Source organism: Chiloscyllium plagiosum, unplaced genomic scaffold (assembly GCF_037043375.1).
Source record: "Chiloscyllium plagiosum isolate Xiang-an unplaced genomic scaffold, Cpla_swu_hap1 HiC_scaffold_18, whole genome shotgun sequence".
NCBI classification, from domain to species: domain Eukaryota; kingdom Metazoa; phylum Chordata; class Chondrichthyes; order Orectolobiformes; family Hemiscylliidae; genus Chiloscyllium; species Chiloscyllium plagiosum.
In genome coordinates, this window is record NW_028270156.1 from 37602194 (window position 1) to 37626743 (window position 24550).

General features: G+C 38.4%; 1 protein-coding gene across 22 annotated transcripts in view; it reads left to right on the forward strand.

Annotated features, from left to right (window-relative positions):
- sox6 (SRY-box transcription factor 6) overlaps positions 1–24550 on the forward strand; it is a 636702-nt gene that overhangs the window by 37461 nt on the left and 574691 nt on the right. Inside the window, exon 1 of one of the 22 annotated variants that reach the window (XM_087996518.1) lies at positions 21074–21303. The exons of the other annotated variants lie outside the window; for them this stretch is intronic. The gene's annotated coding sequence lies outside the window, so the exon portion shown is untranslated. Of the gene's footprint in view, positions 1–21073; positions 21304–24550 lie in introns of those variants that run through there. 22 annotated transcript variants of the gene reach the window in all.

The following is a 24550-nucleotide window of genomic DNA, read 5'->3' on the forward strand; positions in this document are numbered from 1 at the left end:
GAATTTTGCTGCATTGGTTTTAGTCCTCCATTGAAAAGAAAAATAGAGACATAAACTTCAGCCATTACCATTCCCATTGCCATGGACTGGTTATTGCGACTGCAAGTTAGGTGGGTTACCCCCGGCAATCTCCAGCCCCAACCTTGTGAGTGCTGAAATTGGAAGCCAATCTGCCATTTTGAAATTAGCAACAGACAGATTATTGAACATATTAAAGAACTGTTTGAATGCAACTTTTTATTGTTTGCTGCACTTTTCAGAGCTCAGATAGGAAAACATATGCGAGTGTTCTATGGCAGTTTTGACAAGTTGGTACAAGGGTGGAATGCAATGGCTGCTATCAGAACTACATTTGCATTTAGCAACAAAGCCTGCTGATGAAGGTGGCAGTGACTATATAATTTCTGTCTTCATTGATTCTTTTGAGCTTTCCATAAGAAATAAAGTCAGATTCAGAGGCGAGAAGGCCTTTATATTTGTAGCTGTGATTGATGATTTGTTCTGGCATAGGCTCTCCTATAGGATGTCAAAGTCTAGATTACTGATTACCAGCAGAGCCACTTTCACTCTAGCTAATGTCCACCTTCCTGCTGGATGGCTGCTTGATTCACTGAGCTGAGAAGACAGGGGCAGCACAAACTAATCTATCACTTCATTCCTGTTCCCCTTCTATGCTTAAAAACTATTAAGTCCAGCCTATGATTCACTTTTCTATTCTTTAATGGGATGTGGGCATCACTAGCAAGGCTAGCACTTATTGTGAAGACCATATTGCCTATGATAGTTTGGTATTAAGCCATCTTCTGTAGTGCTTCAATCACTTGGTGAAGGTACATTCACAGTGCTGTTGACAAGGAGTTCCAGGATGCAGGGTCTCCAAAAACAAAGAAGCGGCAATAAAATTCTAGGTCAAGATTGTGTATGACTTGGATAGCAGTTTTGTGTATGACTTGGATACCATGCCCCTCTTGCTGTTATTCCACTAGGTGACGGAGGTTGAAGATTTGGGAAGTGCTAAGAAGCCTTGAGAAGTTGCAGCAATGCCTTTTGAGAATGTTAAATACTGCAGAAATGATGCACTAGTGATTGCTTAGAACGTGGTTGGGCTGCTGATGAAAAAAAATTATCTTGACCTGGATGGTGTCAACTTCTTTGAAAGTTGTGAGAGCTATATTACCCATGCAGGTGAACAACATTCCATCACAGTCCTAACTTGTGCTTGTAGGCTGGGGATATGCTTTGTGAGACAGGAGATGAGTTAGCTGCAATAGATTTACTGGATTTTGTCTTGTTCTCACAACTATGATACTTATTCACCTGGTTCAGTTTCTGATTAGTGATGGCTCCAGGATGTTGGTGGTCAGAGATTTGGTGATGGTAATGCCACTAAATATTAAGGAGAGAGCAGTAAGGGCATCACACTTGACTGGAACATGGAGATGTTTTCAGATGTATGGAAAAGAAAGAGGAAATGACTTTATTCAGCTTGTCCTACAGAATGAGAATTAGCAGTTGTTGTGAAATTTATCGCTTATGAATTCCTGACCCACAAAATGGGAAATAACCTTTGAACTAAAATCAAAAATAAATTCCATTGGCATTGAACCTATGTACCAGCTGAGTGAATAACAGCTTTAATCTGATCAATATGACCATAGAAAAAAGTCTGATCTGCAGGGATGTTTCATTGTCTCTTGGCTTTGGGGACTGGATACAAAGACTGTAGGTTAAGAAAAATACAACTCAGCAATACCGCATTACAAAGCAGCACAAATTGAGGCACTAAACAGAGTATAATAAAGTTGGAGGAAGTAATGTGCCCCCACCCTCCCCAAAAGAGTGTGCCTGCTGTCCTGTTAATGAGTAGAAATATATTAAAGTACTTGTTGTGCTAATCATAGAGTGCTCTGGTTCATTCTGCAGGCTTAGGGTCGAGCACTGCTGTAATAAGAGCTAATGAGATTTGATTGGATCCCCGTGTTGGTCTATGAAAGGCAATTTTAAAAATTAGTAAAAGTCAACCATGTCAAATACCGTTTTGAATCTACCCCACTGATAAAGTGTTGTTATTTTTATTCCAATTACAGGTAAAGGAAACCATTTCTGAATTTTCCTGCTGCCCTCATACATCACCTCTCCCCACCCCCTACTGCTGCCTGAACTTGAGAGAAATAACTCCCAATTGTAAATTAGTTGTGAAAATGCAAAAAACTTGTCTTTCAAGTTTTTTTTTGATACAGCTGGCATAGGCTTGGGAATAAAACAAGAAACAGAGTGAAGTTTAATGCTGGGAACTTGTTGAATCCCAGACCTGCATTGTATTTGGTAGTCAGTGGCATGAATGGGGTGAAAGTTGCTTTTATAGACTCATTTTCCCCCTCTAAACATTGTGGCATTAGGTTTGCCACAAATACTTTCTCAGTGAAATCAGCCCCATTACAATAAAACGCTTTATTGTGCTTTTGGAAAGTGTCATGCACAGGAAATCACAAAAATAAATTCAGTATGCACAATTCAAGGTCTGTCGAGAGTATATCACTTAGACAGTCATTAGTCAAGCCAAAAATGGAATTTGTTGTCTGGACTAACTTTTTTTTTGCAGCTTGTAACTCTTGGAATAATTGGTTACTGAAATTGTGTATTGGAAAATTAATTAAATTAAACTGGTGTACAGTAGCTGACATGTACTTTCTTTTTGTTAAAAGTTCTGAAAAGAAAGGCTTGGTAAATGTGTAGTCAAGGCAGCAGATTTTTATGTAAAATTAATATTTTACTAGTGGACCCTTAAAATCATTAGTGAATCTTATTGACCTGTTAGCGAACTCCCAACTGCAGTGTGACGATACGCAGTCCATTTCTGAGGCCATAAAATAATAAGACTTTTCTATGTGACTACAGAACACAAGTTATTAAAGTTTAATTTAGTTTTTCATGCCAGAATACACAGCAATGCAACCTCTGCATGCCTTGCATTTTATCATTAAGACATTAAAGTAGCATCTCCAGAGCTCCATGGAATACTGTCTCCAGCTGGCGGGTAATAATTATCCAAAATTTATCCAAAAAATGTGGAAATGTTGAAAATAACAACTAATATACGTGTACTGAATGAGAGAGTAAAAAAGGGCACCTTGAAAGGCAAAGACAGAAAAAATAAGTAGAGGGGCTGTGCAACACTGAGTAAACCAAAAAAAACATACAACAGGCTGAAAAGTGAAAATAAGACACAGTCGGCGAAGCAAATAATAAGACAGATAGCATTAGACACAGGAACATGGGAGAGACACTGACAGCAAGACAGAGCTATAGAAATGAATGGGAGCAGAACATAATACAAGCAATAGGGTATAAAAGCAGAAAGAAGCAATGGGAAAATAGATTGTTTTGAGATAGATGGAGGTTAGGAACACTAAGAGTCAGTGGTGCTGAGATAGGAAGGAGTGCATTTAACATTGTTGGCACCATCTTGATCTTCAGAAGTGAAATATGTTTCATTAACAGCCCATTTTTGAACTCAGTATTAATGGTGTTATCAGCACAATCCTCAGAGTACTAGCTCAAAACAAATGTGCTGAGAATCAGCATTCAATTCACAGAAGAGTCATGTCTTGGTTCTAATTACCATTGCAACATTAACATTAAAGTGAGTCATCAGTGAATATTAGGAAAGACTAAAATATGATCCATTATATAAAATGTGGATGTCACAACACTCTTTTATTTACTTCAGACCTTCAAATTTTGCATCTCAGAATAATCTGTGATGAAATATCTTGTGCCCTCTACATTTTTAAGACATTGTCCAAACCTTACAAGACATAAGGCTAACCAGTTCCCCCATCAAAAATTGGAAGTACACTCCAATGCAAGTTTCTTCTCTGCGCTGATGGTAATGACTTTATTGAAAGATATGGACAGTCTCAAACAAGTTTCTGGTACACATGAACCTGCTGTATAGAATTATTCACACTTACATGAAGGCTGTTTTAGAAAATGGAAAAGTTGTACCGATGCAATCAGGATTAATTTCCTGAGGTTGTAGCTAAGGTATGTTGCTGGAGTTAAGGTATATTACTTGGATAAAGTAAACTTTGCATCTGATGTGTGAGCACTCAATGGCAGCATTCAGTACTAAAATTAGAAATGTATTCCATTGGCAATGTCGAGACCCTAATCTTGATCAGCACAAATTTTATCTTGCAAAGTCTCATTTTGACTTTCTCGTCATTAGTTGTCATCTTATCACTCAGAAAACCATTGCCCATGGTCGTTATACTCATTTGTTTGCTTCAAGCAGGAAATTCCTTCCACAGAAAACAAATACATAGAGCAGAGCAATGCACTCAGTTTGATTGTTGTGAAGTTTATGTTTAGATTTTCTTGTCAATGCCAGACAAAACTATCAGATCGACGGTGCAATTAATACTTCTTTACAAGGATATCTTTGAAATAACTGGGCATTCATACAGAAGAGAGAGGAGGGGCAGGTGGAAAAAGATTGGGACCCCAAGAGATGCTTGCTCCATATATGAACTCAAGGCTAGAAATTTGAAATCTGCATTTCTTATATCTCATTCTTCCATACATGGTGGTATACAGATTCCATTTCTAAGATAAATCTTGAAACACTTCCTACATATTGCACATCTTTTTTTTAGCTCAGGCTTATATTTGTGGTAGTGTTGGTAGTTAGTCATAGAGACATAGAGCTGTACAGCATGGAAACAGACTCTTCAGTCCACCTCATCCATGCTGACCAGATATCCTAAATTAATCTAGTCCCATTTGCCAACATTTAGCCTATATCCATCTAAACCCTTCCTATTCATATACCCATCCAGATGCCTTTTAAGTGTTGTAATTGTACCAGTCTCCACCACTTCCTCTGGTAGCTCATCCAAATATGCACCATCCTCTGCGTGAAAAAGTTGCATCTTAGGTTTCTTTTAAACCTTTCCCCTCTCACCTTAAACCTAGTTTTGGACTCCCCTACCACAGGGAAAACACCTTGCCCAATTACCCTACCCATGACTCACATGATTTTATAAACCTCTATAAAGTCACCCCCTCAGCCTCGAACGTTCCAGGGAAAAAGGCCCCAGCCTATTCAGCCTCTCCCAATAGCTCAAACCCTCCAACCCTGGCAATATTCTTGTAAATCTTGTCTGAACCCTTTCAAGTTTCACAGCATCTGTTTATAGGAGGGAGATTGGAATTGCACATAGTATTCCAAAAGTGGCCTCAGCAATGTCCTGTACAGCTTCAAGATGACCTCCTAACTCCTATACTCAATGCACTGAGCAATAAAGGCAAGCATACCAAATGTTTTTTTCACTATCCTATCTATACTCGAGACTCTACTTTCAAGGAGCTATGAACCTGCACTCCAAGGTTTCTTTGTTCAGCAAAACTCCCTAGGACTTTACCATTTATTGTATAAGTCCTGCCCTGATTTGCCTTTCAAAAATTCAGCACCTCATATTTATCTAAACTAAACTCCATCTGCCATTCCTTGGCCCATTGGCTCAACTGATCAAGATCCCATTGTACTCTTGGCTGTCCACTACACATCCAATTTTGGTGTAATCTGCAAACTCACTAACCATACCTCTTATATTCACATCCAAATCTTTTATATAAATGATGAAAAGCAGTGGACCCAGCACCAATCCTTGTGGAACACCACTGTTCACAAGCCTCCGGTCTGAAAACAAGCCCTCCACCACCACCCTCTGTCTTCTACCTTCAAGCCAGTTATGTATCCAAATGGCTGGTTCTCCCTGTATTCCATGCAACCTAACCTTGTCAAACCATGAGTAAACTTGTCAAATACCTTAGTTAAATCCATATAGATCACGTCCACTGCTCTGCTCTCATCAATCCTCTTTGTTACCTCTTCAAAAAACTCAATCAAGATAGTAAGACATGATTTCCCATACACAAAGCCATATTGACTATCACTAATCAGTCCTTACCTTTCCAAATACACTTAAATCTTGTCCTTCAGGATTCTCTCCAATAACTTGCCAATCACCAATGCCAGGTTCAATGGTCTATAGTTCTTGGCTTTTCCATACCACCTTTCTTGAATAGTGGCACCATGTTTGCCAACCTCCAGTCTTCCGTCACCTCACCTGTGGCTATCATTGATACAAATATCTCAGCAAGAGGTCCAGCAATCACAGTTCTAGACCGGATTAGGTCCTGGGGATTTATCCACCTTTATGCATTTTGTAAGTCATCCAACTCCTTCTCCTCTGTAATTTGGATATTTTGAAAGATATTTGTTCCCTCACATTCTATATCTTCCATATCCTTCTCTACAGTAAACACTGATGCAAAATACTAATTTAGTATCTCCCCTATCTCCTGCAGCTCTTATTGTGGAAGTTTGGGGGGAATGGGTGGAGGAGCAGGGCTATGCTGGTATTAGGGAACAGATCCATGCTATTGAATTGCATTACTAAATTGTATCAAGGCACGGAATTACTAATGATTATATTGAATTAGTCTTGAGAATTTAAAAGTGTCTCTGTAGAACATCATTGTTGTGGTGCAATCCTCGAGCAGATTCCCCTTGCTCATTTTGCAACAGCAACATGCTATGTTCTTTGAATTCTAATACATTTGAGTCTAATTGGGATTAGGTAAACTCTATTAAAGGTTTTGACTTGGATCAATCGTAACCTCACATTTACTGAAGCTGGAATAATTGACTTACATTTCCTTTCCATATCTCAGAACACTGATCAATAGTAAAGTCTTTAGCTTGGTCTTTAGCCTGTGCCTGACAAAGTACCTTTACATATGTGACATATATTTCGCCAATGAGAAATTTACAGAGCAGTGAAATAAAGTGCTGACCCTCCAGAATAGTGACAATTTTTATAATTCTCTCAAAGTAGGTGGGCAATTTAAATAACCTCAACAATTTTTTTTATAGAATCACTCAACTAGAGATACATGAATCTTTGATCATATAATTTAATTTTTAACTGGATATAATTCGAGTGCAATTAAACATTCAATTAATCCAATTTTTTTCTGATACATTTTGTTCTATGATAAAATTAAGATTATAAGATCGATGTCTGATAACCAATATTGCCAGAATTTGAACACATAATCTAGGTTAACATTCTATTGAAGTCTTATGAGAGTGCTGCATAGTTGGAGATGCCATCCTTGAGATTTTCAACTAAAATTCAATTAATGTTTTCCAGTGATCCTAGATATGATCATACTATTTCAAGGTTGTCAAACACATTCCAGGGTCCTGGATTATAGTCTTTCCTTGACCATTACTTACAAAACATAATTAATTGGTCATCTTTGGTAATAGGATCTTAATATATGCAAAGTAACTGCCACAATAGTCTCCTTGACAAGAGTCAATAGACTGCCAAGTGATCAGTTAATTTCATGTGAAGTATATTAAAATATTTATGAGTAATGTAATAAGGTGCTAGATAAATAGTGTTCTTTTTCTACTTAAAAAATGGTCATGGCTATAACTAGTGATGCAACATGCTACATTGGGCAGCCAACTAAGGCTTGGCAAACGATAAATGAAGCCATAGCACAAAGAGAGTCAGCTTGGAATGAACACCAATTCCCCAGTGGACAGCCAATTATGCTATTTTCCCCAATGCCAGGCGGAGGATGTCTTCAAAGAGAAATGATCATAGCCAATGTGATATAGGATAGTTATATAGGGAGAATAAAACCTTAAGCCAGAGTTTTGTTTTGCATGCATCAACTACAATTGACTAAATGCAGTAGAGAATTTAAAGAAAGAAATTAAAATGTTTGGGATTTGAACACTGGCAAGCATTTTCTATCATTATTTGTTACGATTTTAAAATTATTAAATTTAACATACCAATGCTACTTTGTTTAGTGCTGTCCAGAGCCACTTTGCAATTGCTATGCAGACGACATGGTAGGCCAGCAGAATAGATTCTTAGAGTGTGCATGGCCATTATCATCGCAACATCATTAAATAGTTTTGCTGGCATGAGAAAGTAGGAGAAGGAAACTTGGATTTTACACCTTGTTTTTAAGCAGTTACATTTGCACAGAAGACATCAGTAATGCCATTTAAGGAAAGAAATGTCTCTGGTTGGAAGCCCAGTGTTCTAGCACTGTTGCTACTGAGCAATCTTGAAGTTTATCTACTCACATAGAAAGTATCATTCAAACTCAGATATATCCATATATCTTAAACAATGACAATACATTGACTTATGCATTAACTAAATTAGCAGATTGTCAAATGTGGAATGAGAAACCCTCAAAATGTTAGCCAAACAAAGCTGTGAGGTAGCAGCTGGCTCTTTGTCTACGGTCTAACAGCTAAGTACTGTAGTACATTTCCTTTGCAGCTTTCAAAATATGTACATTTCCTATCAAATAACCTCTGCAAAAATAACAGTTTGCAAACTGCACTCAGTAAATGTTATGAAGAGGAGTTGTTATTTTGAACTGTACAGAAGAGTATCTCCTTATTGGCACTATTCTGTGGAATAAATCAAAATGCCATTCCTCAGCCCTGAGAGCGATTTTAGCCCCTTTCTTAGGATTTTCTTTTAAATGCTAGATCTCATTAAATTTAACTCTGCAACTGGAAGGCATTGAACATTCAAAATAATTAAAGTTGAGTTCTGATGGGATAAACTCTAGCCCTGAACACACAATGAATCTTCTCAAGTTCAGACTCTGGTTTAAAGCAAAATAAGTTTCAATGAAAGCCAGATTGAAAATGCATCATCACAGATAAAATTACAGTCTAATCCCCAGTACCTTTAGTCAAACCTTGCCACAAGAAAAATTATGAGATACCATGCAATGAAAATAACAGGTGATTAAAGACTTCAGTGGAAATAAAAGTTGGTAGACATGTAAAATGGATTGCCGATTCTACCCATTTTACAGTCAGCCTTAATTTCACCAGTTTGGAATGTGTAGGATCAAACAAACACAGAAACATCAAGTTACTTGTCAGACATTCTGCTGGTACCCTTTATAAATGACAGGTGGAGTCAGTTTAACAATTCAACACTATTGAATTGTAGCAAATGGCATTATTGATGTCTTCTGTGCAAATGTAACTGCTTAAAAACGAGGTGTAAAATCCAAGTTTCCTTCTTCTACTTGCTCATGCCAGCAAAACTATTTAATGTTGTTGTGATGATGGCCATGCACACTCTGAGAATATAATCTGGTGGTTTACCATGTTGTCTATGTAGCAATTGCAAAGTGGCTCCCAGGATGACATTAAACAAAGTAGCATTGGTATGTTCAATTTAACAATTTTACAATAGTTACAAATAATAATAGAATGTGCTTGCCCATGTAGCAATGCTGGAATAAAATGATAAGAAAGCATCAATACAGAAGTGTAGTTAGCTTGCTCAATCCACCACACCCATTTTTTTCAAAGAAACTCATTAAACGGGATCAACACCGTGGATGGCACAGTGGCACAGTGGTTAGCACTGCTGCCTCACAGCGTCAAAGACCCGGTTCAATTCCCGCCTCAGGCGACTGACTGTGCGGAGTTTGCACGTTCTCCCCGTGTCTGCGTGGGTTTCCTCCGGGTGCTCTGGTTTCCTCCCACAGTCACAAAGAATTGGCCATGCTAAATTGCCCGTAGTGTTAGGTAAGGGGTAAATGTAGGGGTATGGGTGGGTTGCTCTTCGGTGGGGCGGTGTGGACTTGTTGGGCCGAAGGGCCTGTTTCCACACTGTAAGTAATCTAATCTAAACTAAATAGAAGGATTCAGTGGCCTGAATTTTGTGGTTATTATGGTGGCAAAACAGTCAGTGTTTGCCATCATTCCCTCATAAAACTGATAGCAATACTTTAGGTTTGCAATGGGAGAGTCCATTAAATTTTCCAGATGGTCATCCTGTACTACCCTACTACCCTCAACGTGTCCACAGTTTTTTGGAGTTTGACAAGACCTAGGTTGGCCTGTTCATTCTTTGCCCAACTGAGGTACTTTGATGGTCAACTGCTACAGACGTAAATAAGTTCAGGAATGATGGAGAGGCCTTGCAGATCTTCCTACTCAGGTCTTAGGCAGTAAAGTGGGGGAAACTATTTCCACTACTGCCCACTTCCAGATTGGGCATTCCAAGCAAATATCAATTCCTTTAGGACTGCTCTCTGGGCGTTCAATAGCAAACTCCCCCCCCTCTCTCTCTCTCTACTGACCCTGGGCCTTGCTCTATCCCTAATGCGAGACCCCACACTTACTTAGTCCTGTGATCTCCAGTATTTAGACTGGGAGATTACTTCCAAACCCAGTGGTAGGCACTGCTCCTAGTAATACCGCAGGGACAACAGTTCTTCCAGCCAATCTGATTGACTGGCATCTCTCTGAGGCAAGGCTATTTCCTAAGGAATGTTTATCAATTCCAACCATTGATGTTTATTGAAACAGAATGATTATGCAGCAATGCTTGTTGGAGAGGCATATCCTTCCAACTCTTTAGGCAAAAAATAGTGAGGGGCATGGATAGGGTAAATAGACAAGGACTTCTCCCTGGGGTGCAGGAGTCCAAAAGAAAAGGGCATAGATTTAGAGTGAGAGGGGAAAGATTTAAAAGGGATCTAAGGAGCAACTATTTCATGCGAAGGGTGGTGTGTGTATGGAATGAGCTGCCAGAGGAAGTGGCGGAGGCTGCTATATTTCCAACATTTATAAGGCATCTGGATAGGTATATGGACAGGAAGGGTTTAGAAGGATATGAGCCAGATGCTGGCAAATGGGACTGGATTTATTTAGGATATCTGCTAGGTATGGATGAGTTAGACCAAGGGGTCTGCTTCCGTGCTGAACATCTCTATGACGGGCTCTATTAGATCACCCTTCAAACTTCTTTGCTGCAAAGGCAGTAATACTAACTTAACCTTTTATTTTCTTATCCCTGGAACCATTCTGGTCAAAACCCTCTGCAACATCTCAAAAACTATTTCATCCTTTGTAAATTGTAGTGAAAAAAATGGATGCAATAGTCTACTTGTACCTTAAACATATATTTATAATGGTTCCAAAACCCCCGCCTCCCCACAATCCTGAAATCCCTCTATCTGCAACACACCCCACTAAAGGAAGATAAAGTAACGTACTTACTTCTTGCCATTGGATTCCACTAGGTTTAGCTCTCAACCGGCAATGTTTAGGGCCCAGAAGCTGCTGGCTTCTGATTGGCTGGCAGCTTTTGGCAATTCCATTCACCAATGTTAAGGCCTGCGATAAGGCAAGATTCTTGCCCTCACTTGTCTGACAGCTCCTAATAAGCTAATTGACCGGCAATTGGAAGAGTGATATCACCAGTGGGGGCGATGTGTTAATCAACAGCTAACACACTCTCGTCTACATTTGAAAAGAATATGTGAAAACTCTGCCCAGAGTTATGTTGTCACCATTCCCAATGCTACCAAAGTGTTCAATTATTTAAAAATTACTCTCCAGTTCTTTCCTGCACTTGCCCTTTAGAACTTTGTTTGATTGACGTTAGTCCTAAATATTCTATGTTCCAGTTTAGACCAGCACTTTCTTTGAGTTATTGTTATTGTTTAACTTGCAGGAATGTTCTGTATTTATCTTTTTTGTATAGTCGGTTATTTCTAATCACTCTTTCTTAATTTGTCTCATCTCGTTCACCCTTTTCACTCTTAGAGTTCCCAATCTGTAAGAGTCTCGCCTAGATTTTTCAACAAAGCGTAGTTAGCTTTATTAGCACAACAGAAAACCAAAAGGTTTTTGGCTGTGCCAAAGAAACTAGTATCTTGCAGAGATCTAGCTGTCTTTTTTTTAATGCAGCCCAACTGTTTCACATATGGTCTTTTTCCTGAGAGCAAAGAAATAACTGGAAAATAACCTCCCCCGAAAAAAAAAACAGAAAGCTGGGAAATATTAAGCTGAAATTGGAATCACTACAAACCCTTGTGGAAAGTTATAATAAAAGACAGAAAGTAAACATATAAGTTTAAAAAATAGAATAAGTCATCATACACAATAAGTCTAAAATGATTTAGAAAAATGCTTCTTCTTGTTTCTGTTCTTGGTCTTGACACTAGAAGATAATTTTACCTCCTATTTTCCTGTAGAGAAAGTCAATGTTTCTTCTGATGGAAAGACTGGTAACTCCTTTTGGCATGATTATAGGAGTGAAAGGCCCTGCAAGCTCACAGTATGGCATTTTTGAGCATCAAATATTTATGCCATGATGGATAGGACAACAAATTAATGGGTTAGACATTTGGTTGGATAATTTGCCACCAAAACTTATATTATTTCTTTATCTGTCAGGAAGCTGAAGCTTGTGCTCGATGGAAAAATTAGAGCTGCAGCATTTGTTTAGTATCTGTGCTATTGTTTCTGATTCTGAAAAACATCAGTGATACAGGCCTCACCATGTGATCAATGAGCTGGTGTCTGTATTAATTGCCAAAAAAACTTACAGTTTTCAGGAGTTATTTTGAATATAAAATAAAGCAGTATAGTAAATTGGATGGAAGCATATTATATCAAGTACAACAGGCAATTCTAGTAGGAAGAGTGACAATGTAGTTGCAGTAGGGACAATATAGTTAGTGGGATAGAGACTGTTCTCTGCATTGTAAATCCCAAATAATACGTTACTTGCATAGTGCCAGGGTTAAGAACATCTTCTCAATGTTGGAGGGGAAATTGGAGTAGGAGGGGTACCAGTCACATAGTGAGGAGGAAGAAGGAGATCCTGTTACGAGATTTTGAGAAGCTAGGGATTTAATTATAAAGCAGAACAGCAAAGGTAATCTCTGAGTTACAAGCAAATTAACCTCGGATAAAATAAGAGCAGAGATTTGAATGCCTGGTTCAAAGATTGATGTGTGAGATGGGTTTTGACTCAACAGACATTGATAACAATACTGGGAAAAAAGGGGAACTGTATTGTTAGGATCTTACCTGCTAATATTAAAGCAAAATACTGCAAATCCTGGAAATCTGAAACAAGGAGAAAAAGAAAAAGTGACCTGCTGAAACTTTCCAATTTTCGTTTTGGTTTTATTTCACGTGAATTGCAATGGGACCAGAGTAGTTGTGAATTATATAACTAGGGTTCTAGAGAAAACTTTAAATTAAATAATGAGGATGGAGTTCACTTGGAGATATTTGAAAAGTTAAAGAGGAAGATCAATGCAATAGTTCAAGATAGCACTGCAGTTAATGATAACCAGAGTATAACAAAGTTAAAAATCACACAACACCAGGGGGTTATAGTCCAACAGGTTTAATTGGCAGCACACTAGCTTTCGGAGCAATGCTCCTTCACTATCACCTGATGAAGGAGCATTGCTCCGAAAGCTAGTGTGCTTCCAATTAATCCTGTTGGACTATAACCTGGTGTTGTGTGATTTTTAACTTTGTACACCCCAGTCCAACACGGGCATCTCCAAATCAGAGTATGACAGGAATGGATGGAGCATACAAGCATAAGTGTGCTAGCAAGTAATGTCACAATAGGGAAAAATAGTAAAAATAGACTATACTAAAAACTCTCCTCATCTGAATGCATTCATCATTCACATCAGGATGGATGAATTGATTGTACTATGAATCCAATATGATATCCATTGTAGATTTGTTTGCAAAAGTTCTCCTGGCTAGAATCTGAAAATTCTAGGGTATTTGACATTTTGGAAGGAAAAAGTGGAGGAAAGGAAAAAGTGGTGCTGTACCTCTGTAAATCAAGATTGAGATCAGGAAGGCCGGAAGGAAATGATTTTGTTCAGAGCATCAAATGCAGAATTGGTTTGGTTTGAGATAAGAAAGAGCAAAGGAACTAGGTAATTGATGAGAAAAGGTCTCCTGATAGTAACTATACTGTAGGATGGGTGTTCATTGGGAAATGCTGACACCTGTAAGAAAGGTATTTCAACATTTGTGGAGATGTCAATCTTCATATGGATTGGGAAAATCAAATTGGCAGAGGTAACATGGAGGATGAGTTCAGGGAGCGTTTTTAGGACAGTGCTTTATAACAACACATTGTCAACCAACAAAACAATGGACTATTTCAACCTGGCAATTTGGAATGGGACTAAATTAATAATTTACTTCAGTACAAAGAATCATTTTTGTGACAATGATCTTAAAATGATAGAATTTCACATAAAGTTTGGTGTTGGTTGGGGGGAGTGGAATTAAAACCAGTGTCTTAAATTTAAATAAAGACAATGACAAAAGTATGAGGACAGAGTTGGCTGGAAGTGGACTGGAAAAGTAGGTTGAAAGTTAACATGGTAGAGAAACAATGGCAGAGTATGTTTCCTTTCATCCAGTAGTCTAGGACAGGGGCAAGATGCATAGGTTAAAAAGAGGGAGTGAACCATTTATGATAGAAACTTGTTCCCTCAGGATCTCATTACTCTGTGGAATTCTCTGTCCCCAGAGAATTGTAGAATATATTCAAAAGTTGAGTTACATAGATTACTGATTGACATGAAAGTCTAAGGTTAAAAATGGTACACAGGAAAATGGAGTTAGACCACAATATTATGAAACGATTTTATCAAATGACAGAGCAAGTTTGAGGGGACAAATGGCTTACTCATGCTTCTAATTTGTATTTTCCTATGCGTGGTGTGCTCTCAGTCTGTATGCTTTTCAACTCTATGCTTAGTTTGTATGCACTTCATCTTTGGTGATTTGTTCCACAGGGAGAAGGCCAGGCTAGATCATTGAATGTATTTAAAGTTAAGTTGGACAGACTTTTGGTTGACATTAGTTATGGGGTACAGACAATAAAATGGAATTCAGGCCACAATCAGAACAGTCAGGATCTCACTGAGTGGTGGAGGAGGCTTGATGGACCAATAAAACAAAAACTTCTCTTATTCTTATGATGTTATGATTTTATGTGAAATCATGATGCATGTTATACCAGTAGTTTGTGTCTAATGATAAATATGTATATATGTGTGTGTGTGTGTAGAGTTATATGTGAAATATTTTATATGAATGCACAATATAAATGTATTATTATGTTAGGGAGTGAAAGCTAAATGCTAAATTTCATGTTGTGTCAAATTGCAACTGAACCCTGAATGCACACTTTGTTCAGCTTTCATAAATGACTGGTTACCTCAACTGAAGGTTCCTGAAGGAGCACGTTCAGGATCTTATTAGGCAGGGAACCTTTGCAGGCATATTTCCAACTACTGATAATGAAAATGCTCTGAACTTGCTTGAAACTGCTCATTGTGTGCTAAGGAGCTACTGAAACTGCTGCTACAACGCATGGAGTTACTCCATAAGAGAATCATTAATGGATATGCGATCCACAGTACAGTCTTCTTAGCAGCCGCTTTATGCTTGGAAACTCGCTAAATAAATAGTGTCAACTACGCCCTTGTCAACAGAAAACCTAAATTAATACAGCTAGAATGTTTCTCTGTCCATCATTACATCCTACATAGAAGCAGAAAAAGGACCACAAATATTTACTTCAGACTGCCTGAACTCTTGATCATGCATCTTGTAAGCTGCAGCACAATAGGGAACTACAAAAAGTACAGCAAAAATAAAATTTATAAATTACAATACTATGCAGTTACAGCACTTAAGAAATGGAACATTTTATTTTAAAAAAACTACACTTAACAGTGAAGTAATGTGAATAATCACAGCAACAGGTTAACATTTTGTTCAGTCATTCTACAAGTTCTCTCCACCTTCTAGGTCACTAAATGTGGTTAATTGTTAAAGGCTGTGGATAAGCCTCAATCTCTGCTAGTGCTTCACTGACATTTCGTTTAAATTATAATTCCAAATATTCTGTCTATATTTCAGGTTACTTACACAAAGATCATTAGTTTGGATGATTTTTAATGAGGGACATTGACCTGAAATTGTCCAGCAACTTCTAATACAGATTTTACTTTAAAGCAAAATTGATTCAATCTAGAGATTCCTGACAATTGCCAAATTTATTTTCAGACTTTAGGGTTTTTGCAATATTCCTCTTATCTGTCACCTTCTGTCCCCTTCTCCCACTCGTCTCGTCTTGCCTCTTTTCTCCACTCCCCTTTGTTTCTTTTCATCTTTCATTTTCTCCTTTTTGAATAATCTCTCTGTATTGAATTATGTAGGACGTCAAAAACATTGAATGACAGTGACTTCAGAAAGCCCTCTCATCTTGTACCAGGTTGAAGCAATTATACAAGTAAATCTCAACCCACAAATGTCACAAATTGTAAAATGTTGATCTTTAGCCAAAATGTTGCTAATCAAGAATGGGAGGGTTATGTTTTAAAGTAGTGCCAGAAAGTCATAAAAATACCATATAAACATCAGAACCTGATCAGGTTAAAATAAGAACTCGTAAGAAACAGATGTTTCAATTGAATTGAGTAGTTTGCAATTTAATGAATCCCTGCACAGGTAATCTCATAAAAAAGTAGAAACATTTCAAAGTCCCAGATTGACTGGTTGGTTATAGAAAGTTCGGCCTGGTAAGATACCAAATTATACAGATAGAAAGCTCCTGTTTGATTCTCAGCTAATCTCATTCAGGCACAGCAGTTGGGTGCTACATTTGGCTTTGGTTCAAATAACAGATGCGAAAAAGAGAAGAGTGAACTGAAAAGGTAAAAGAAAGAGATAAATGGAGTAGGGGACACAAGGTGGTAGCTAAGAAAATATTATTAAAAAAATTTCTTTCCTGACAACTATTAAGTGATGTTTGCTGGAAAATGTGGATATTAGATGAAAAGAATAGAATTATACTTAGGATCAAAGCCCAATATAATGTCTCACACAGTTGATCCCTCACTGCTCATGTTCAGAAGTCAACATTTGCGAGATGTATCTACTGGAGAAGGACACCAATGAACTGAAGTTGCTCATAGACCTGCACCTGAGTAAGAGTATGTGTCTTTGAGGTTGCAGAGAGACAAATGTAACATAAATCTTGAGACTATTAGCTGCATATTTGTTAATGATTCATATTGTAGCAGTTAATGATATTGCCTTGTAGCAGTTTTCTGTTCAGTCTAAGTAAAGAAGATTTGGCTTCATACAAGGGATTGAAGTAGTTGGTGAAAGTACTGATTTCCCCAAAGGATTTCATAAATATTTAATATTGTTCTTTTAGGATATATTATTTATACTCATGATGAATGCATATTCATGAAAATCTGTAAAATAATTTTTAATGTACCCTCCAAGATTACTTTTAAGTAAAAAATGGATGTTGAGAGTCACTTGCATGCTTCACATGAAATCGACAGCTTATTTGTACATCTACATTAATAACTTTGCATCAACTATATAGAGTTTGTGGTCATTTGGTTGGAAAAAAATTAAATAAACCATGTTACATTATGATCATGGCATGGAAAAGACTGTACTATATCCAATGAATAGCCAGTTAGTAACTATTCTCCTCAGTGCAGCATTGAACTGCTGGGCCAGGAAGATCCTAAGTCTGATACCTAAGCATGCATTTTTGCAATAAAGGACCGCCTCTCCATTGTGGCAAAAATTGCAGATGAAATCACCCATGAACACAACTCATCTCTTCTTCACAGGGCAGGAAGTTGCTGAGTTGTGTTTCATGCTTGCATGGTTGACAGAAACAGCTAGCCATTTAAATCATCAACTGCCTCCACCCAAGTTGGACTTTGGTAATGCAGGATTGCATAACCAAAAATGTGTAGAGTTAGACTAGGTAAGAGCAGTTCTGAACTTTGTGAAGCTCTTTTGGATAGCCATGTTGCTTTGAGTATGGTTCCAGGGAACCTTTGATGAGTCAATTAGATTAGATTAGATTACTTACAGTGTGGAAACAGGCCCTTCGGCCCAACAAGTCCACACCGACCCGCCGAAGCGCAACCCACCCATACCCCTACATGTACCCCGTACCTAACACTAGGGGCAATTTAGCATGGCCAATCCACCTGACCTGCACATCTTTGGACTGTGGGAGGAAACCGGAGCACCCGGAGGAAACCCACACAGACACGGGGAGAACGTGCAAACTCCACACAGTCAGTCGCCTGAGGTGGGAACTGAACCCGGGTCTCTGGCGCTGTGAAGCAGCAGTGCTAACCACTGTGCCACCGTGCCGCCCACCAAGGATATGGGTCAAGTGCTGGCAAATGGGACTAGGTAATTTAGACATCCAAAAGGTCAACTGGACTGAAGTTTCGGTGATGCACACCTCTGTGATTCTATGACGCTATAATTGTAGTAAATTGGTTCTTATGAATCAGGACATTTTTTCAGTATAATGAAAATTTAAGTAGTCACTAAGAACTTTATTTTACAGTTATTAAATGTAGGCATGAATGTGTAGAAAAGTGCATAATCTTATTAACTGTCAGCTCATCAGAACTACCAACTTATCTTCAAAATCAAGAGTTAAAACTGTCAAGAGGATCCATCAAACTGACTTGTCAAAACTGTCAAGGGAGCATGTCAAAAGTATCAAGAGGAACTGTCAAAAGTATCTGAGGAGGAATGTAAAAGCCCCACACTTCAAAATATTTGGGAAGTATCTAGTAATTAAACAAAAACATTTATTGACATTAGCCTGAGGACTTCCATTACTTAGTTACTGCTACATGACTGATTTAGCAACAATTCATTATTACAGTGGGATGTCTGCCATTTAACAGCTTGCTTGCTAGCCATATGTGTTTGTAGACTCTGTGAAGTAGGAATATGAATTCCAACTTGCATTGTTATAAGCCATTGTGGTTTTAAGGCACTAAGTACATGAATTTAAATGTATACGATAGTGAAGAAGTCATTTAGTATGCTTTACTTTATTGGTCAGAGCATTGAGTACAGGAGATGGGAGGTCATGTTGTGGCTGTACATGACATTTGTTAGGCCAATTTTGGAATATTGTGTGTAATTCTGGTTTTCCTCCTATGGGAAGGATGTTGTGAAACGTGAAAGAGTTCAGAAAAGATTTATAAGGATGTGGTCAGGGTTGGAGGGTTTGTGCTCTCGGGAGTGGCTGAATAGGCTGGGGCTGTTTTCTCTGGAGCATCAGAGGCTGAGGGATGACCTTATAGAGGTTTATAAAATCATGTGAGGCATTGATCGGGTAAATAGACAAGGTCTTTTTCCTGGGTTGGGGGAGTCCAGAACTAGGTGGCATAGATTTAGGCCAAAAAGGGGAAGACTTAAAAGAAACCTAGGAGGCAAATGGTGGTGTGTGTATGGATGAACTGCCAGAGGAAGTGTTGGAGGTTGGTACAATTATAACACTTAAAAGGCATCTGGATGGGTACATGATTAGCAAGGGTTTAGAAGGATATGGGTCAAGTGCTGGCAAATGGGACTAGGTAATTTAGACAACCAAAAGGTCAACTGGACTGAAGTTTCGGTGATGCACACCTCTGTGATTCTATGACGCTATAATTGTAGTAAATTGGTTCTTATGAATCAGGACATTTTTTCAGTATAATGAAAATTTAAGTAGTCACTAAGAACTTTATTTTACCTGTCTCTGTATGGGCTTTACAATCTGCCTATGGTTGATACTGGGTAAGAGCAAATGGTGGCGGGTGAGGTACATAGGTTTGAATAAGTCAGTAAAGGAGCAGTAAAGAACCAAAGGAAAAGGTGAGGGTGAAAAGGTTGGCTCTGAGAGTAGAAGATATTATGGAATATGGGTACAGGGATATAGATTGGTATGGAGTATTTGAGGGGCTATGATGTGATTACAGGGACATTGGGATCATGTAGGGTGAGAGGAGTTAGGAGGGATGTTTTTCATTCTATTCATTTACAGAACTTTTTGTATGCAGTGCCACTACCCTGAGGCAGGCCTGCTGCCCATCTCAACTTGTTACCTGGGATCCTCCTCTTGCTTCTGGTTTGTTCACCATTGCTTCTCAATGATCCCACCTCCCAGTCCAAAACTCTTTTAAAATTCAGTCTCATGGAGTCAGAAATTCTCTGACTCTGTGCACCTGTCTCATGAACGAAATCCAGACTTGAATCCATAATGAATTAACCCATTTGAATTTGGTTATCATCATAGGTTTTATAATTTTTGCTTCTATATTCCTCACTAGAAATCCAAACATTAGCCACAGATTCTGTACCAGTGTGATAAACTTTGCACCCTGATGAAAAAGCATGGGCTGAATTTTACATTTCCTTGAGGTTAGCAAGTGGGAAGCATAAAATTGGTGCAATGCTATGGGTACCATTACTGGTGTTTACTTGCCTGCTCCTATCATACTTCTATGAGCAGCAGGAGATTTGTTAGAAAGTCTGTCTACATAAGCCAAGTGAGGCATGAAAATGGCCTCTTTCCAACATAATTGGTACAATTCTTTCTCGGGCAGGTAGAGACCAGTGCAATGTATGAAACCTGATAGCTTTCTCGCAAAGATCACCTTGCTACTCCATGTTTGTCTTCCACCAGGATTAACTACCCTGCTCCTCCACCAGGCCTAACTATCCTGTGCACCCCTCCTGATCCTGGTCAGCACACCCTCACCATAGCCATTGCCAATCTGGTCCTAGTGAGACACTCGACTCCACCCACCCCTCAGCTCTCTCACTTTGCACCCACTCCAACAAATAATTGCTATTGAGTGCTTTTGCTGTCCCAGCAATGGACATCACAGCTGATAGCACCATGGAGGCCCAAGAACTATGTCCCATTTACTTGGATCAAAGTATAAATCTCACATAAAGCTACTTAATGACCTATCAACTGTTAAATGGATATGGGGTAAATTGGTTCACCCTGACATTTGACCCAGGGAGCTGTACACTGTGGCTGAGAATAAAGTCTGAGAATGAGTGCAAATACTGATAAAGGAGATATATCTTGTCCAAATGGCTGTTTTTCAAGTTTATTGGTCTGTTTGGCAATTTGAAACAATTAGACAAAAATGAATTTTGCTGTCATTCAGTGTCTACAAATACAAATTTTCTAGCACCAATAAATGGGCACCAATGGATAGTGATGAGAAGTGGTAGTTGTGGATAATTTCTCTGACAGCCCATACTGCAGAGGCATCGAGACCAATTTTAATAGCAAATATTTCAATTTGGCTCAGATCATTAAAGTAAAGGCTGTTTGTCCAATCTATTATCCATTTTACTTCAATAACCTTTGATAATTATGATACTATGTTTTAAAAATAAATAAATGTTATTCCATTCCTCTTATGAAAAAATGACTAAATTCTCTATTATGTGTAGGTGAAGGAAGTGTCTCTAAGAGACTCAGAGAATGAACAGAGGTTCTGCAAAGTGTTAGAAACAAGAGTCAGGTACACACCTTCAAACTATTTTACCACCCCCGCAAAATCTGTTTAAACATACTTCCATGAAATAATATCTGGGATTTAAGAGAGTTATTTAGCTATCTGCTTATCTAAAATTCCACTGCCAGTGCTGAGGTTGGAGTAAAAACAGCTCACTAACAGGACCAGATTCACTCTTACTTTTCTGGACTGATCTTTCATTTTTATTTTGGTTACATTCACAATTCATGTAACCTCCATCCTATCATATCCTACACGCTCATATTTTCATCCTTTGGCTTTCTGAATCTTAATGAATCGACTTCTATCCTTTGCCTTCGCTTTCAAACCTCGGCAAAGTTTTGGACCCAACCTATTTGAGCATACATTTCCAGCCACCCAGTCCTGTCTCCCTTATAACTGCTCATTGTCATCCCTTCATTCCACTGATAAACAATCTTTGAGACATTTTGCTCCTTCCCACTAAACTTTCTTCTACTACCTCTTTGCTTTTTCATTTCCTTTCCTGCCTTTTAAAAATCTCACTTTGCCTTAAGATCAAATTATTTTTCTACCCTTTTGATGTTTTAAATCATAACTAAGTACCAGAGAGTGGCTGCCTTCTAGTTTGTCGAGTTGAAGTAGATACAATGTGTGTACATGTTCTTTCAGTCTGTAACGAGCAGGGCCCTGTGAATAATATTGTAGTTTCAGGTCTGTGCAAGTGCGACTTAGTGTGAGCCAAATTTTGCAATATTAAATTTGTTGTCATTGTAATATTTAGAATGCTCAGGAATATTTAGCAAATGTTGGCCAATTACCTCTCTTGTTGGCCATGTATTCTGAGATAGTTTGTACAGTCAGTATTTTGCCTGTTGTGAACAGCTGAAGGGACACGCTGTTTGTTTCAATTTGCAAGTCTTTGGGATATATAGCCTTCATTACCTATCATCACACTCATGTTAGACAGAACTATACATAGATAAGTTAGGGTGTGATGAGATATCACTTATGGGTAGTCAGTTTGAGGGGGAAGTGTTTTAGAATTGTATTTGGAAAATTCTCTTGATCAATTTGTTTCTGATCCAAGGAAGGTAATATTGGGAGCTCTGGTTCCACCAAATGAGGTGGGTCCAATGGGTCACATTATAGCAGGGAACAGTTAGACAATAATAATCATGGCATAATAAGATTTAGGTTAGTTCTGTAAAGAACACAGAACAATCTAGCATAAAAATACATAAAATGGATGAAATGACTATCATTAGGGTGAGAATGGATCAATGCTGAAACGTGTGGTGCTGGAAAAGCACAGCCGGTTAGGCAGCATCCGAGGAGCAAGAGAATCAATGTTTTGAGCATAAGCCCTTCATCAGGAGCCCTCCTGCTCCTCAGATGCTGCCTGACCGGCTGTGCTTTGCCAGCACCACACTCTTCAACTCTGATCTCCAGCATCTGCAGTCCTCACTTTCTCCTCCCTGAGAATGGATCAGTCCCAGGTAAATTGAAATCAAAGGTTTGAAGGTAAACTGTAACAGAATAAAATGTTTTAGGTACAATTGGTGTACATCCCTCGAGGAAAAGAAGGAGACTCAAAACCAGAACTCCATGATGACAAAAAATATAAAGAGTAAGATAAAGCAAGAAAAAGCAGTTGTCAGATTGCTAAGACAGTTGAGAAGTAGACTAAATGGGAAAAAATTCTGAGGGAAAGTGTATAAGAGAATGTATTAGAATATATTGGTAGCTAACATGAAAGGGATTACAGAATTTTGTACAGAATTCAGGGTTGATTGGTCTGCGTGGGATGCGTTTTGGAGGGTTGGTGTGTACCTGTTGGGCCAAATGGCCTTTTTCCACATTGTGGGGATTCTATAAGTCGTAAAAGAATGGTCAGAAAATATATTGTCATCATAATGAATAATAAAAAACAAGTAGTAAGATGGAGTTTATTAGAGACTAGAAAGGAGACACATGCATGAAGTCAGAGGACATTGCTAAGGTATTAAATGAATGCTTAGAGTTTATCTTTACCAAGAAAGAAAATCCTGTTAAAGGCATAGGGAAAAACAAGGTACTAGGTGGGCAAAATTTGATAAGAATGAGGGATTGATTGGGCAAAAAACTTGGTGAGGGTGAGGTTCAGAAAACAAAAACAGACATTGCAAGAAAATCTTAGCATCTGTGGAAAGAAAGCAAAGTTCACATTTTGAATCCTGTGAGTCATCTTCAGAGTGCTGAATTTCTCCTGCAATTTCTGTTTTTGTTTCAGAACTTCAGGAGGTTTGGAGGTTTAGAAAAGTTGGCTGTTCTTAAAATTCAAATGCCACCTTAACTGATGGGGTGTGAGGGGGTTTCTGAGGATACTGAGACAAGTAAGAGTATGAATTGTAGAAATACTGATCAGTCGTCTCTACTTAGGGGGATGATACCAGAAAACTGGAGAAATGCAAATGCTACACTCTTGTCCAAAGCAAGATATAAAGCTAAATCCAGCAAATACAAGCAGTCAATTGAAATTGGGTGGTGAAATGATAATGGAAACCAAAATAAACAGTCACTTTGAAAAGTGTGGATGAATTAAATATTTATTTTAAGGGATTATCAAATTAACTAGCAGTCATGCAGGGAAACACTTTTTTTAACCCAGTAAGTTGTTAGCATCTGGAATGCATTGCTTGTAAGTATGGAGGCAGAATCAAACGTGACTTTTAAAGAAGAATTGAATCATTCTCTTAAGAGTAGAAATTTATAGGGCAACAGGGAAAAGGAGGGGAAATTAATCTAGCTGACTTGCTCTTGAAGAGAGTCAGCACAGATACACAACCTGAATGGCCACCTTTTAACTATTCCCTTGTGATGTTAAACTGGTTGAGTACCCCATGATTAGATAATTTGCCTTAAAATATACACTATTCAATTAAAATTTATTTCACCTGTTCCATTTTAATATTTTTAATGTTTTTGAACCAATTGTTTTTAACTTGCCAAAACATAATGGGAAACAGCAGAAACTAAACAAAATTCATCTTGAGTATAAAATGGCTAATTGTAGAATAATTGCGTCAGTGTGATCAAAATGGCAGTAAAGAACATTCTAATGGCAGTGAATGAGAAGGTGGCATGGTGGCTCAGTGGTTAGCACTGCTTCCCTCATAATGTCAGGGATGTGGGTTTAATTCCCGCTGTCTGTGTGGAGTTTCCATGTTCTGTCTGTGTGGGTTTCCACTGGCTGCTTTGGTCTCCTTCCGCCAGCCTAAAAATGTGCATGTTA